The sequence below is a fragment of the Oryctolagus cuniculus genome, chromosome 1, assembly GCF_051225735.1.
Source record: "Oryctolagus cuniculus isolate XC-2025 breed Fujian yellow rabbit chromosome 1, ASM5122573v1, whole genome shotgun sequence".
NCBI classification, from domain to species: domain Eukaryota; kingdom Metazoa; phylum Chordata; class Mammalia; order Lagomorpha; family Leporidae; genus Oryctolagus; species Oryctolagus cuniculus.
This window is the reverse complement of record NC_142867.1, coordinates 230805001-230817470: the sequence shown is the minus strand read 5'-3', so window position 1 is coordinate 230817470 and position 12470 is coordinate 230805001. Positions and strand designations below refer to the sequence as shown.

Sequence of the window (12470 nt, the reverse complement as noted above, 5' to 3'; positions counted from 1 at the left end):
ATAAGAGCAGCATGGTGGGCTGTCCTACTGAGGAGAGGACGCACACACACTGGGGATGTCCCACATACTTGGAAGCAGGCTTCTCCAAGCCAGCTGACACCTCTGGCACGCTGGCTCCTGCGCACGGATCTTTCTAAAGCACCTGGCTGCTGGTCTCTGCCACACAAGTACTTCCTCCCAGCTACACGGATAAGCCTGGGCTCCGCGAGTCTCTCTCCGCCTGGAAGAAGCCCCCTAAGACTGTGATGGTGCCAACAGGTCGCGAGATGCGCTTTTTGTATGCAGACGCCAACCCCGGACTAGCTGCCAGAGCTGTCGCCCAAGGAGGGTCTGCTCCCCGTTGCCATGCCGTCGCATTATGGGTCCCACGGAAGATCTCAAGGCGGAGGCTCGCACCCGAGGTCAATGCTTCACTATGGACGTGACTCAGCCCCGGTACTCAGCCTGCAGGGGGCTGCTGGACCGCACGCGCAGAGGGATGTGCTCAAGCCCATGGGCTCTGCCGGGTGGGCAGTCAGGGCACCTGGGCGTGAACCCCTGGCAGCAGCTGGGCTCTCAGCTGAAGTGGGGCGGGCAGACTCTCAGCGCAGACCATGAGCACAGAGCCCGCAGGTGCTCACCGCATGGGCGCCTGCAGCAGAGAAGGGAACTGAAGCATCTTCTGGAAACAGTGAACAACGCAGCCCATCAGCCGGCGAGCAACTCCCCTCCTATCAACAAGCTCCCCAAAAAGAACCCAAGCGTAATCCTGGTTACCAGCCAATCAGAACACGCGCCGATAATCACTACACTGCAGTCACTGGCGAGAAAGACCAGGACTCGCTGGAGACTCCCTAAGCCCATCGCTCCAAACCGAACTCAACTCCTCAAATCCAGTTATACCTAAAAGCCAAGGGCAACCACTGCAAGTACCTGTGTCCAGTGAAGCCCTGCTTCCTTATCTCACTTGTGTCTAGTGGAACCCGCACCTTGCTGTGGTCTGGGTGTGGCCTGAAGCCCTCACAGAGGCTGGATGGCCCTCAGCTCCTCCCAGGCTCCTCCTGGACAACTCGTGTGACCCTTCTGGGCTTCTATTTCCCGCTTTGCACACCCAAACCTGCCCACAGGCCCTGCAGAACCAGTGTGAAGCAGAATCAATGCGTGTGAAGAAACCGCTGAGCCCTGTAAAGTGTTGAAGGGACCTCAGACCCAACCACCTCTCACTTCATGGATTCAAGTTGGTCGTGTGTTCATTCAACAAACACTCAGGCCACACCTACTACATGCCAGCTGCCACGTGAGACACTGAGCACATGCTGGAGCGACACACACGCAGCCCTGGGGTCGGCACTGGGCACAGTGGGCTAACCCTCTGCGTGGTACACCCACACCCCTTGTCCAGAGCGGGCTAACCCTCTGCTTGGTACACCCACACCCCTTGTCCAGAGCAGCAGGGATCAAGCCCCACCTCTGCTTCTGATCCAGCTTCCAGCTGATGTGCCTGGGAGGCAGTGAAAGAGGAACCAAGTACCTGGGTACCTGCCACCCAGGTGGGAGACCCAGGCTTTAGCCTGGCCCAGCCCTACTTAATCCAGGCATTTAGGGAGTGAACCAGTGGAAGGAAGATCTCTTTCTCTGCCTCTCCCTCTGCCTTTCGAATTAGTAAATAAGCTTTAAAGAAAACAACCAGTCAAAAAAAGAAAGAAAGAAAAAACAAAAGGCCAGTGCTGCGGGTCACTAGGCTAATCCTCCATCTGTGCCGCCGGCACCCTGGGTTCTAGTCCCGGTGGGGGCACCAGACCCGGTTGCTCCTCTTCCAGGCCAGCTCTCTGCTGTGGCCCAGGAGTGCAGTGGAGGATGGCCCAAGTGCTTGGGCCCTGCACCCCATGGGAGACCAGGAGGAAGTACCCGGCTCCTGGCTTCAGATCAGCGCAGCATGCCAGCCGTAGCATCCATTAGGAGAGTGAACCAATGGAAGGAAGACCTTTCTCTCTGTCTCTCTCTCACTGTCTAACTCTGCTTGTCAAAAAAAAAAAGAAAAAAGAAAAGAAAACAACCAACCACAAAGTCCACGATCTGCTGGAACTGATGACTCGCCATCAGCACACCCAACAGCTGAGCCCAAGAGCCTGTCCTTGCACCTCGCAGGCCATGTTACCTTCCTAAAAGAAGTCAGAACACTAAGGGTTAAAAGCCAAGGGGACAACCTACTCAGATCATTCAGGCTGCCCGGGCTAGGTCCTGAGTAAGGTGGGAAGAACAAAGGCATACTTTAAAAATATCTATTTATTTATTATTTTTTGAAAGGCAGAGCAATGGAGAAAACGGGAGACACAGAGAGGGAGAGGGAGGGAGGGAGAGGGCGAGGAGGAGAGGGAGAGGGAGAGACAGAGATCTTCCATCTGCTGGTTTACTCCCCAAATGGCTGCAACAGCCAGGAGCCAGGAGCTCCATCCGGGTCTTCCACAAGGGCGGCAGGGGCCCACGTGCTTGGGCCATCTTCTGTTGCGTTCCCAGGCACTTTAGCAGGGAGCTGGATGGGAGGCGGAGCAGCCAGGACTGGAGCCGGCACTCCAAAACTGGAAGTTGGCACTGCAGGCAAGGGACTTAACTGCACCGCAAGGCCAGCCCCTAAACACATTCCCTGGAACTACAGAGTGGGGGAGCCACGAGGAAGTCACGAGGGGTCACACAGTATCACCACCTGCCAGGCAGGGCAGGCAGGGAGCCGGTATCCTGAAGGCGCTGCAGCACCAGAGATTAGAGGAAAACACAGCTCCAGACGGGACACAAGACAGGAAGTGTCTTAACACAGTCAGAGTCACCGATTCCACATTACACACTTTACTGCCCACAATGAGCCACAGCAAACTCTCCTGGATTTATTGACTTGTTTTCCTTAAATACTTAATTATTCAGCAATACGCAAAGCACAGGCTTCCTCTGCCCTACTTATCAGACTTATGCAACAGTGGGGAGCACTACTGCACCCAATAAACAGAGAGAAAGACACGCGTTATTCCTCCTTTCTTCTCAAACAATCTTCAGAGAAATCTATGAGCATCAAGTCCAAACACTAAAATGGTCTTCTGACTTCTGAAGCCATTGTCTGATCCTTAAAACAAAACCTGACTACAGAAATACCTAAAACCTAAGGAAGGAAAGTACCATGTTGCATAATGTTCATATTAAAGACCTAAGCTTTGGGGACCACGCTGTGGTTCAGGTTAAGCCACCACCTACAGCACCAGCAGCCCACGTGGGTGCCAGTTTGAGACCTGGCTGCTCCACTTCTGATCCAGCTCCCTGCTAATGCACTTGGGAAAGAAGCCAAGGATGCCCCAAGTCCTTGGGCCCTGGCACCCACATGGGAGACCCAAGAGAAGCTCCTGGCTCCTGGCTGAGGTCTGGCCCAGCCCTGGCCAACTGCAGTTATTTGGGGAGTGAACCAACAGATGGAAGACTGATCCCTTTCTCTCTCTCTCCTTCTCTCTCTGTAACTCGCCTTTCAAATAAATAAAAATCTTAAAAAAAAAAAAAAGATCCATGGTTTACATGGAATCACAGGTCAATGAAATATGAAGAACTTAGTAAGCCAGCCCCCAGTTTCTGGACGGGCCTGACACAGGTGCTCCCCAGGTTGACCCCCACCTCCCACCAGTAACCCACTGTCTTTCATCCAAGCTTGCATGCACCCTCCAAGTCAGGTGCAGTCCCGCCAGCCGCCCCATCCCCAAGCACACCTGAGGCTTTGTTTTTTTTTTAAGATTTATTTGAAAGTCAGAGTTACACAGAGAGAGAAGGAGACGCAGAGAGAGAGAGAGGTCTTCCATCTGTTGGTTCACTCCCCAATTGGCCGCAATGGCTAGAGCTGCGCCAATCTGAAGCCAAGAGCTTCTTCTGGGTCTCCCACGCAGGTGCAGGGGCCCAAGGACTTGGGCCATCTTCCACTGCTTTCCCAGGCCGTGGCAGAGAGCTGGATCAGAAGCCAGGACTCAACCAGTGCCTATAGGGGATGCCAGCACTGCAGATGGTGGCTTTACCCGCTGTGCCACAATGCCGGCCCTGTACACCTGAGTTTTAACACATTCCTCATGCAGTAACTCACATAATCTCCACGGGCAATAAACCCTTACCCCCTCCCCACAAAGAACGGCATCCGAAAACCTCTGCGACCCTGGGCAGAGAGGGCACCGTCCCAGCTCACATCCCCCGGGTGCTCGCCCTCTGCTGGGCCCTGTCCTGCCTCCGTGAGGTTCCTGCAGAGGGCAAGTGCTACCACACCTCTGCAGGCAATGGACGACAGCGGTGTGGGCACTGGCAGAGGCCACACAGCTGGGGACAAAGACAGCACCATCCTCCTCCCGACTCCAGGGTCTGTGTTTAAACACGACCCTGTCCGCCTCTCCAGTACTCAGGATAAAGAAACCTCCCGCCAACGACACAGCACACTCGGTGTCTTTGCGCTGAGCCTTCCTGGCCTCTGCGCTCCACAGGTAAGGGCAGGCGAGACAGGCCCGACCGTGCCTCCCCTTGGGGAAAAGCCACGGAAGAACTGACCGGGGCAGGTGCTCAAAGAGAACAATGCTCACAACGGTGTGGGCTGACCTCCACCTGGGAGAAGAACCAGGGCAAACAGGGGGGGAAAGGACCCGGGTGGACAAACCCACAGGCTCGGAGGGACACCCCAAGGACGCCCTGAGCACTCTGTGACTTCAGAGCCAGTTTCTCAGTTGCCCCAACCCCCACCCCACCCCCAACGAGCCCCACCGCCACTTCCCCAGGACCAGGGAAAACAGCGCCACCCTTAGTTACCACAGTGAGCCCTGGGCGAGCACTGGTTCCAGCTGGGGACCATGCTGCACACCCACTGCCTCCTCCACAGCCCCCACTAGGCAACACTGCTATCCCGTGTTACACAGAAGCTGAGGTTGAAAGCAGGGGTGACGCCTGCCCCGGGTCACGCAGGCTGTGTGTGCCAGCGCTGGGACCTGAGCCCACGTCGCCTTGGCCACTTCACTCCAGGTCTGGTCACCTTCCGTCTGCAGGCGACAACACCAACAGCGAGCTCCCGAGGTTGAACCCCACACAGAAGCCACACAAGGCTGGACAGTGAATGTCCACATCCAGGCAGGGGAGCGTCCTCCCGGCTCAGAGGGGCCGGCGCTGCGGCGTAGCAGGTAAAGCTGCTGCCTGAAGTGCCAGCATCCCATGTGGGCACCAGTTTGAGACCTGGCTGCTCCACTTCTGATCCAGCTTTGTGCTGTGGCCTGGGAAAGCAATGAAAGATGGTCCAAGTCCTCGGGCCCCTGCACCTGCGTGGGAGACCCAGAAGAAGCTCCTGGCTCCTGGCTTCGGACCGGCTCAGCTCCAGCCATTGTGGCCATTTGGGGAGTGAATCGGCAGATGGAAGACCTCTCTGTCTCTCTCTGTGTCTCTTTCTCTGTGTCCCTCTATATATCTCTCCCTCTATGTCTCTCTCTCTAGCTGTCTTTCAAATAAGTAAATAAATCTTTAAAAAAAGAAAAGAAAAGAAAAGAAAGTGAGCTCAGAGGCCAGTGTCGGGGAGCAGCAGACTGAGTGGCTGCCTGCAACACCAGCATCCGCAGGCGCCCCGGCTGCTCCACTTCCCATCCAGCTCCCTGCTATGTCCTGGAAAGCAGAGGAGGATGGCCCAAGTGCTTGGGCCCCTGCACCTGCGTGGGAGACCCGGATGGAGTTCTGGGTTCCTGGCTTCAGGCTGAATCAGCCCTGGCTGTTGCAGTCACTGGGGAATGAACCAGCAGACAGAAGAAATATCTATCAATCAATCAATCAGCCCATCTATCCCTCCCTCTCCCTGGCTTCCCCCGCTCCCTCTCCCACTCTGCCTTTTAAATACACAATCAATAAACCTTTAAAAAAAAAAAAAAAAAAAAGGAAAGTCTGCTAGGGCACACCCCGTACAGAAGCCGACCCAAGCAGCTCTCCCGGGCCCTGGTCAAAGTCTACAACCTGCCTTCTGGGCTCCTGCAGCCAGCCCCCAGGAGAGGCAGCCCAGCTTCGGAGGGCAGGCGGGTGGGCTCCGGCAAGCCCGAGCAGCAGTGTACAGCCTTTCTCCCGCTTCCCCATCTCCACCTGCGGCACCTGCTGCACCCTCCTTCTCTCCGCCCCTGAGAACTCTGTAAGAGTGTCAGCAGCCACACCCAAAGCCGACAGCCAACATGTGGCCCGGCACACGCCTGCCCCCGGGTCAGCACTCACACGTCCAGGCCTGGATGACTCGGCTGAGCAGGCGCCCATCACGCTGCTCACCAAGCACCCACCCTGGGCGCAGCCCTTGGAGACCCAGCAGCAAAGCAACCGGGAGGAGACAGGCACAGAGCCACACAGGCTCTGACCAAGGTGTGTGGGAGGACGGAGTAGGCTAGCACACAGGAGGGGAGAGGTGAACGGAGGAGCCACGCCCAGATGACCAGGGAGCAGCCTCGGTCCCTGCCCTGTGACCCCACACACTGGTCACGGTTCTGTAACCAGGGCTTGTGTGCGGCAGGTGCGCCTCGCCAAGGCGGGCACTTCAGGCATCTCCCTGGCTCACGGGCAGCTGCCCAGCCAGCGTCTGCCCACAGAGCATCCGTCTTGGACGACTGGGAACCCGGCAAGCAGCTCACCCTCCCAGACCTCTCTGGTCCAACTTGCTCTCTGCACTCCACACAGAATCCCAGGAAGCAGATCCTATTATCATCATCCGGTTTATAGATAAGGAAGCTGAGAGGCACAGAGATTAGGGAATTGTCCCAGGCCACACAGCCGGAGAGTGACAGAGCCGGACTCTGAATCACAGGCCAAAGGAAGAGTGGCTCTCAAGTGCACGTCCCTTTTCCTTTCTCTTTCGGTTCCCCGCCGTGCACTCTGATGCACGGGTTGCCCTTTAACCTACTGTTCAGTGGGACGGAAGCCAATTCTTTCCTAGACAAGGAGGGCTGTCTCTCTGCGGTACCAAGAACAATGACTGCTAACCAGCACCGAGTAAACAGCATGGGGAAGCAGGAACACACTGGGCTACCATATCGGGGAGAAACGCTGATTAATATTAAGGAGGGACTGTATGTACCAATCGGAACATTTGCCAACACCGAAGTGATTTCCAGAATAGACGGAGTGAACAGACAGAGGAGCAGAGTACCTATAGAAAGCTTATTCTTTGCGTGGGAGAAAGAACATGCAATTAACAAAAAACTGGGCACCGGTGGTTGCCTCCAGGGAGAAGGACCAGGCACTGGCAGCTTGAGGCAAGAAAGACGCTTAGTTTACAACTTATCCTCCACTTGCTTTAAAAAAAAAAAAAAAAAAAAAAAAAAAACCTGTGATTTTTCTTAACTTCATAAAACAATGAAACAACAACACTATGTGGGGAAGTCGATTATTGCCCAGCCTTCCCCAAGTGCTTACATACGTACGGCAGCAACCATGAACCAGACCAGCCGAACTTAGCGCACGCGGTGACACAGGGCTGTTTCAGGTGGCGGTTCGCTAACTGTGGTAATGTCCTAACACCACTCTTGCGCACGCGACATCCTGCCGTCCCTTCCTGCTTCAAGTCCCGCCTCTGGCCCTTCAGCAAGTGCTGAATGAGACCCACTATGCGCCGGAGGAGGTGCCGGACAGACACCGGAGGGAGGGTTATACGGGGAAGTTTCCTCTCCCCTGCCTTTCGGGGAAGCACCAGGACCAGCGGATCTGGTGGGCATGGCCGGAGCCAGAGGGGCCCCGAGAGCACGCAGCCCCGCCCCCTGAGGCCCATTCCAGGTGCTGCCCTCTCTGTGGGCTCCCGGCTGACAGTGGGCAAGTGGGGCGGGGTAGCAAGCAGTCAGGAGCCTTCACAGACCTTGTTTTGTTTGTTCTCCATAATCACCGCACGGGCTGGACGGGCACCCCTGCCTCCTAAGCGAGGAAACCAAACACTTGAGCGCTGAGGGACTGGTGCTGCGGGACCCCGCGGGGGCAGGGGGCATGAGGCACCCAGGGCCGGCCGGCCTGACTCCCAGGTCAACCCCAGGAGCTCTACCCTCCACACCAGAGACGGGACAGCCTCACGTGCAGTAGCTCCCCATTAACGTCTTTCTCTCTCTCTCCCCTGGACGCTGTCACCCCAACAACAGCCCAACCAGAAAGCCACGGCCCGGGTGCTCCAGCACATCCTGGCCCTTGTCCGCAGCCAGGTTGTGGCCGCAGGGCATGACGGTCAGCCAGAGGGCAGCGGACTCTGTGAGCGACTTACAGAGCTCCTGCCGCAACACAGGACGCCGCACACAGGGTGCTGCTGAAAACTGGTGGCTGTCACACAGGTACAGGCCCCAGAGTCGTCACCCGCACGGCACCCTGGGTCACCAACGCACCGGCCACCGGCAGTGAGGGAGGCCAGCACAGCAGCACTGGATCCCCGGAAGTCCGGTAGCTTCTCCCGTCCTGGGCAACGCAGCAGAGACGCCTCCGTGCACCCCCTCTGCTGGGCGGGCAAGGCAGAGAGCAGGCACCACAGCTCAGACGGCGAACAGGGACGCTACTCCAGATGGCCACTCCGGGGAGCCCCGATACCTCACCTCCTTCCCTGGCCCTGTAAGAATCCAGAGGAGAGCTGGCCCGCCCTGTACTTTGGCGGCTCCCTTCTGGAATGCAGTAAAATCGGGGTTCCCACCTGGCAGGGGGAGGGGGAATCCCCCCAGGCTCAAGTCCACACCTCAGAGCTGAGCCCTCACTGGGGCTGGGGTCTAAAGGGCGGCACACAACACAACTCTGCCTTGCACCAGCCCTGGCTCCGAGGCCGCCCAGGGAGAAGCAGTCAAGATCCACGCACGGCTGAGTCTCCCCGGCTCCCCGCCAGACTCTCTCCCCGACGCCAACCTGAGAGCCCCCTCCTCTCAGACTCCCAGTCCCGAGGAGGCCCAAGCTGACCCACCCATGCATTTACTGGGGCTGCACTGTCCCACCTCTCCCAACAAGGCCCCCCGGGAGGCACCCAGGGCAGGGGGCCAGGACCCTCGGTTCAGAAGCGCAGGCGCCCCCGGGGTATCACAGGGTCCAGGCTTCTGCCCCCTCGGTCCTGCTCCCCCCCACCAGGCTACCATCTCCGGCTCTCGGAGACAGGCACCGTGCACATTTGCACCAGCATCTGGTCCCAGGAGCCGACAAGCCAGGCCCTTCCACGCCGCACACGCACATTCTTCGACAGCCCCCCAGCCTGGGGAAGCCCCTTCGTCAAACACGGGGAGCCCCTCTGAGGGCTGAAAACCTGCGCGCCCCACTTAAGGCACGGCGCGCACCGAGGAAGCAGCCGGCCTAGAGCGAAGCGAGTCCGGCTCCAAAGAGGCTCGGGCAGGCCTCGACCCTCCACCCGCGGAACCCGGGATGTCCCCAGAACCCGCAGAGAGCCCGAAGCCCTTGCTCCCACCCAAGACCCCCTGAGAGACAAGCAGGCCACCTTCCAGCCTCCGGAGACCACCCCCCTGCTCCAGCTCCTCACCTGTGGCCTCGCTTCCGGACCTGCCACCACTCGGGCCCCGCCCCCCGCCCCGGCAGGTCTCCTCGCCCCTCCCCTTGCACCTGTGTTTTCCCCAGGCCGGGGGCTCGCCCGCCGCTCCGGCCCCGCCCCCTGCACCTGGAGCCCCTCGGCCCCGCCCAACTGCCTCCTTCCGCCCCGCCCCCCGCACCTGCGCCCTTTCCCGCCCCACCCCCACACCCGCTGTCCTTCACGCCCCCCGGGACCAGCACGTTCAAGGCCACCAGCCCCGCCGCCGCAGCCACGACGCCGACCCCGGCCCCGCCCCTCGCCCCTCCCCCGGCCCCAGCGGCCCCCGCCGGGCCCCGCCCCCCGCACCTGCAGCTCCCTCCGGCCCGGCCCTCAGGGCCCCGCCCCGCCGGTCGCTCTTCTCACCGCCGCTCCTGCCGCCGCAGTCCCGGCCGGTCACCTTGACGCGGGCCGCAGTGGCTGCCGCCGCCTCCTCATGGCCCTGGGAGCGGCCCAGCGGCAGCAGCGCCTTAGCTTGGAGGCCGGAGCCGGGCCAAGCCGGGCCGGGGCCGGGCCAGGCGCAGCGGGAGCGCGGGCCGACGCGGGAGCCGAGCGGGTGCCCAGCCGCAGTAGGAACCGTCCGCTCCCAGGCCTGAGCGGCGGATCGCACAGCCAATGGGCACGCGGCGCCCGGCCAGCTCCCCAACCAGCTCGGGGCAGGGGCGGAGACACGCAAATCGGCCGGCGGGGCGCCCTGTGCGCAGCCGCGGCCGCGCGGTCCCGGGGCCCCGGCCCTGCGCTCGCCCGCGGTCGCGGTCTGCGCTTGCAGGGATGCTCGGCGGCCCGCGCGCCCGGCCCCTTCCGAGGAGAGCGGAGCATCGCATCCTACACGCCCTCCCAGGCCGCGCCCGACCTGCCCCTTGCAGTCCGTACCGAGGATCTGTCGTTTTCCACAAAAACCTTTAGTGCCCACTCCTGACAGCTCGGAGATAGGCCCAGAGCGTGAGAGGCCGGAGAAACCGCGGGGATCCTCGGGTCCAGTGCATTCGTGCCACACCTGGGCGAAGCGACTTGCCCAAGGCCGCTGCGTGTGGAGCAGGGAATGAGCCTGGACCCTGTGCCCGGGCTTCCGTCACTTACCCCTGCAGAGATGAACAGTTGCAAGGACAGCCCGGCCTGCGGAATCCTGGAGCTGCGACCCTCGGCCATTGTGGCCCCCACAGGGAAGAGGTGCGAGATGCCCTCCCCACTCGCAGAAACCTGGTCCAGTTCTCAAAGTCATCTCGCGGGAACATCAGCGGATGGTTGCTGTGCTCTTCCCAAAGCTTATGGGAGGAAAAACAGAAAAATGTCTAGGTCTTAGGGGGACCCCTGGGCGGAAATTTCGGCTCTTTTGTATTGAGAAAGCCTTGACCCTCGAAGAAGGGACTTCATTGTCTTAAAGAGAACATGAGAGTCGGGGTGGCGTTGTGGCACAGGGGTTAAAGCCCTGGCCTGCAGTGCTGGCATCCCATATGGGCACCAGGTTCAAGTTCTGGCTGCTCGACTTCCGATCCAGCTCTGCTTTGGCCTGGGAAAGCAGTAGAAGATGGCCCAAGTCCTTGGGCCCCTGTATCCACGTGGGAGACCCAGAAGAAGCTCCAGCTTCTCTAGTATCTCTGTAACTCTTTCAAATAAATAAAATAAACATCAAAAAGAGAGAGAACACGAGAGTGTGTAATGCAGTGATCTGCTAAGAGCCACTGGACTCAGAAACGCACAGCATGGTCTCTGTCTCTAACTCTGTCTTCCATATAAGTAAACATGTTTAAGAGGGGCGGCGCTGTAGCCTAGTGGGTAAAGCTGCCACCTGCAGCGCTGGCATCCCACATGGGTGCCAGTTCAAGTCCCAGCTGCTCCACTTTCAATCCAGTTCCCTGCTAATGCAGCTGGGAAAGCAGCAGAAGATGGTCCAAGTGTTTGGGCCCCTGCACCCACTTGGAAGAAGCTCCTGGCTCCTGGCTTCAGATTGGGCCAGCTCTGGCCCTTGCTGCCATTTGGGGAGTGAACCAGTGGATGGAAGCTCTCTTTGTGTGTGTGTGTGTGTGTCTGTCTGTCTGTCTCTCTCTCTCTCCTCCCTCTCCCTCTCCCTCTCTCTGTAGCTCTTTCAAATAAATAAATCTTTTTTTAAAAATGCACAGGGTGGGAATTGAGTATAAAAGATGGAAAGAAAGACTGCCTGAGCCCGAATCTGGTCCTGCCACCAGCGAGCTGTGTGTCCATGAGCAGGTTACCTAACATCTCTGAGCCTAGGTTTATTATAGTGAAAACAGCAGCCTCCTCAGGCCGATGGAAGAATGAAAGGGGCTGACACATGGCAGAGGGCCTGGCACTAGCCGTAAGTAAACATCCACTGCTATTGCGTTTACAGGCAAGCACAGAAGGCGTTCAGCACAATACATAAATAATAGCATAATAAATAGCAGCTATTACGTTTACTATCCTCGTGTGTGGTTTCTAAGGTTTCTTCAGTGAACAGATTCTTTTGTGACATATCAAAAGTAACAGTAGAGCCAGCGCTGTGGCTCACTAGGCTAATCTTCCGCCTGCAGCGCTGGCACTCCAGGTTCTAGTCCTGGTCGGGGCGCTGGATTCTGTCCCGGTTGCTCCTCTTCCAGTCCAGCTCACTGCTGTGGCCCAGGAAGGCAGTGGAGGATGGCCCAAGTGCTTGGGCCCTGCACCCATGGGAGACCAGGAGAAGCACCTGGCTCCTGGCTTCAGATCGGTGCAGCGCGCCAGCCGTAGTGGCCATTTGGGGGGTGAACCAACGGCAAAAGGAAGACCTTTCTCTCTCTCTCTCTCTCTCTCTCACCATCTAACTCTGCCTGTCAAAAAAAAAAAAAAAAGAGTAACAGTAAACACTGAGAAAGGGATCTGGACACTTCTCCAAAGAAGATACTGCTAACAAGCACGTGAAGGGCTGCTCAGTACCGTTAGGCAGCAGGGAAATGCAAATCAAAACCCC

At 58.5% G+C, this 12470-nt stretch overlaps 1 protein-coding gene across 21 annotated transcripts in view; it reads right to left on the bottom strand.

The window, feature by feature from the left end:
• RALGPS1 (Ral GEF with PH domain and SH3 binding motif 1) overlaps positions 1-10150 on the bottom strand; it is a 264237-nt gene extending 254087 nt beyond the window's left edge. For 9 of the 21 annotated variants that reach the window (XR_016225247.1, XR_016225248.1, XM_051855023.3 and 6 more), the window contains exon 1: positions 9836-10148. The gene's annotated coding sequence lies outside the window, so the exon portion shown is untranslated. Of the gene's footprint in view, positions 1-9439; positions 9597-9835 lie in introns of those variants that run through there. The other 12 variants (XM_089320171.1, XM_089320146.1, XM_089320192.1 and 9 more) reach the window with 9 other exon arrangements.
• Positions 10151-12470: the final 2320 nt, after the last annotated feature.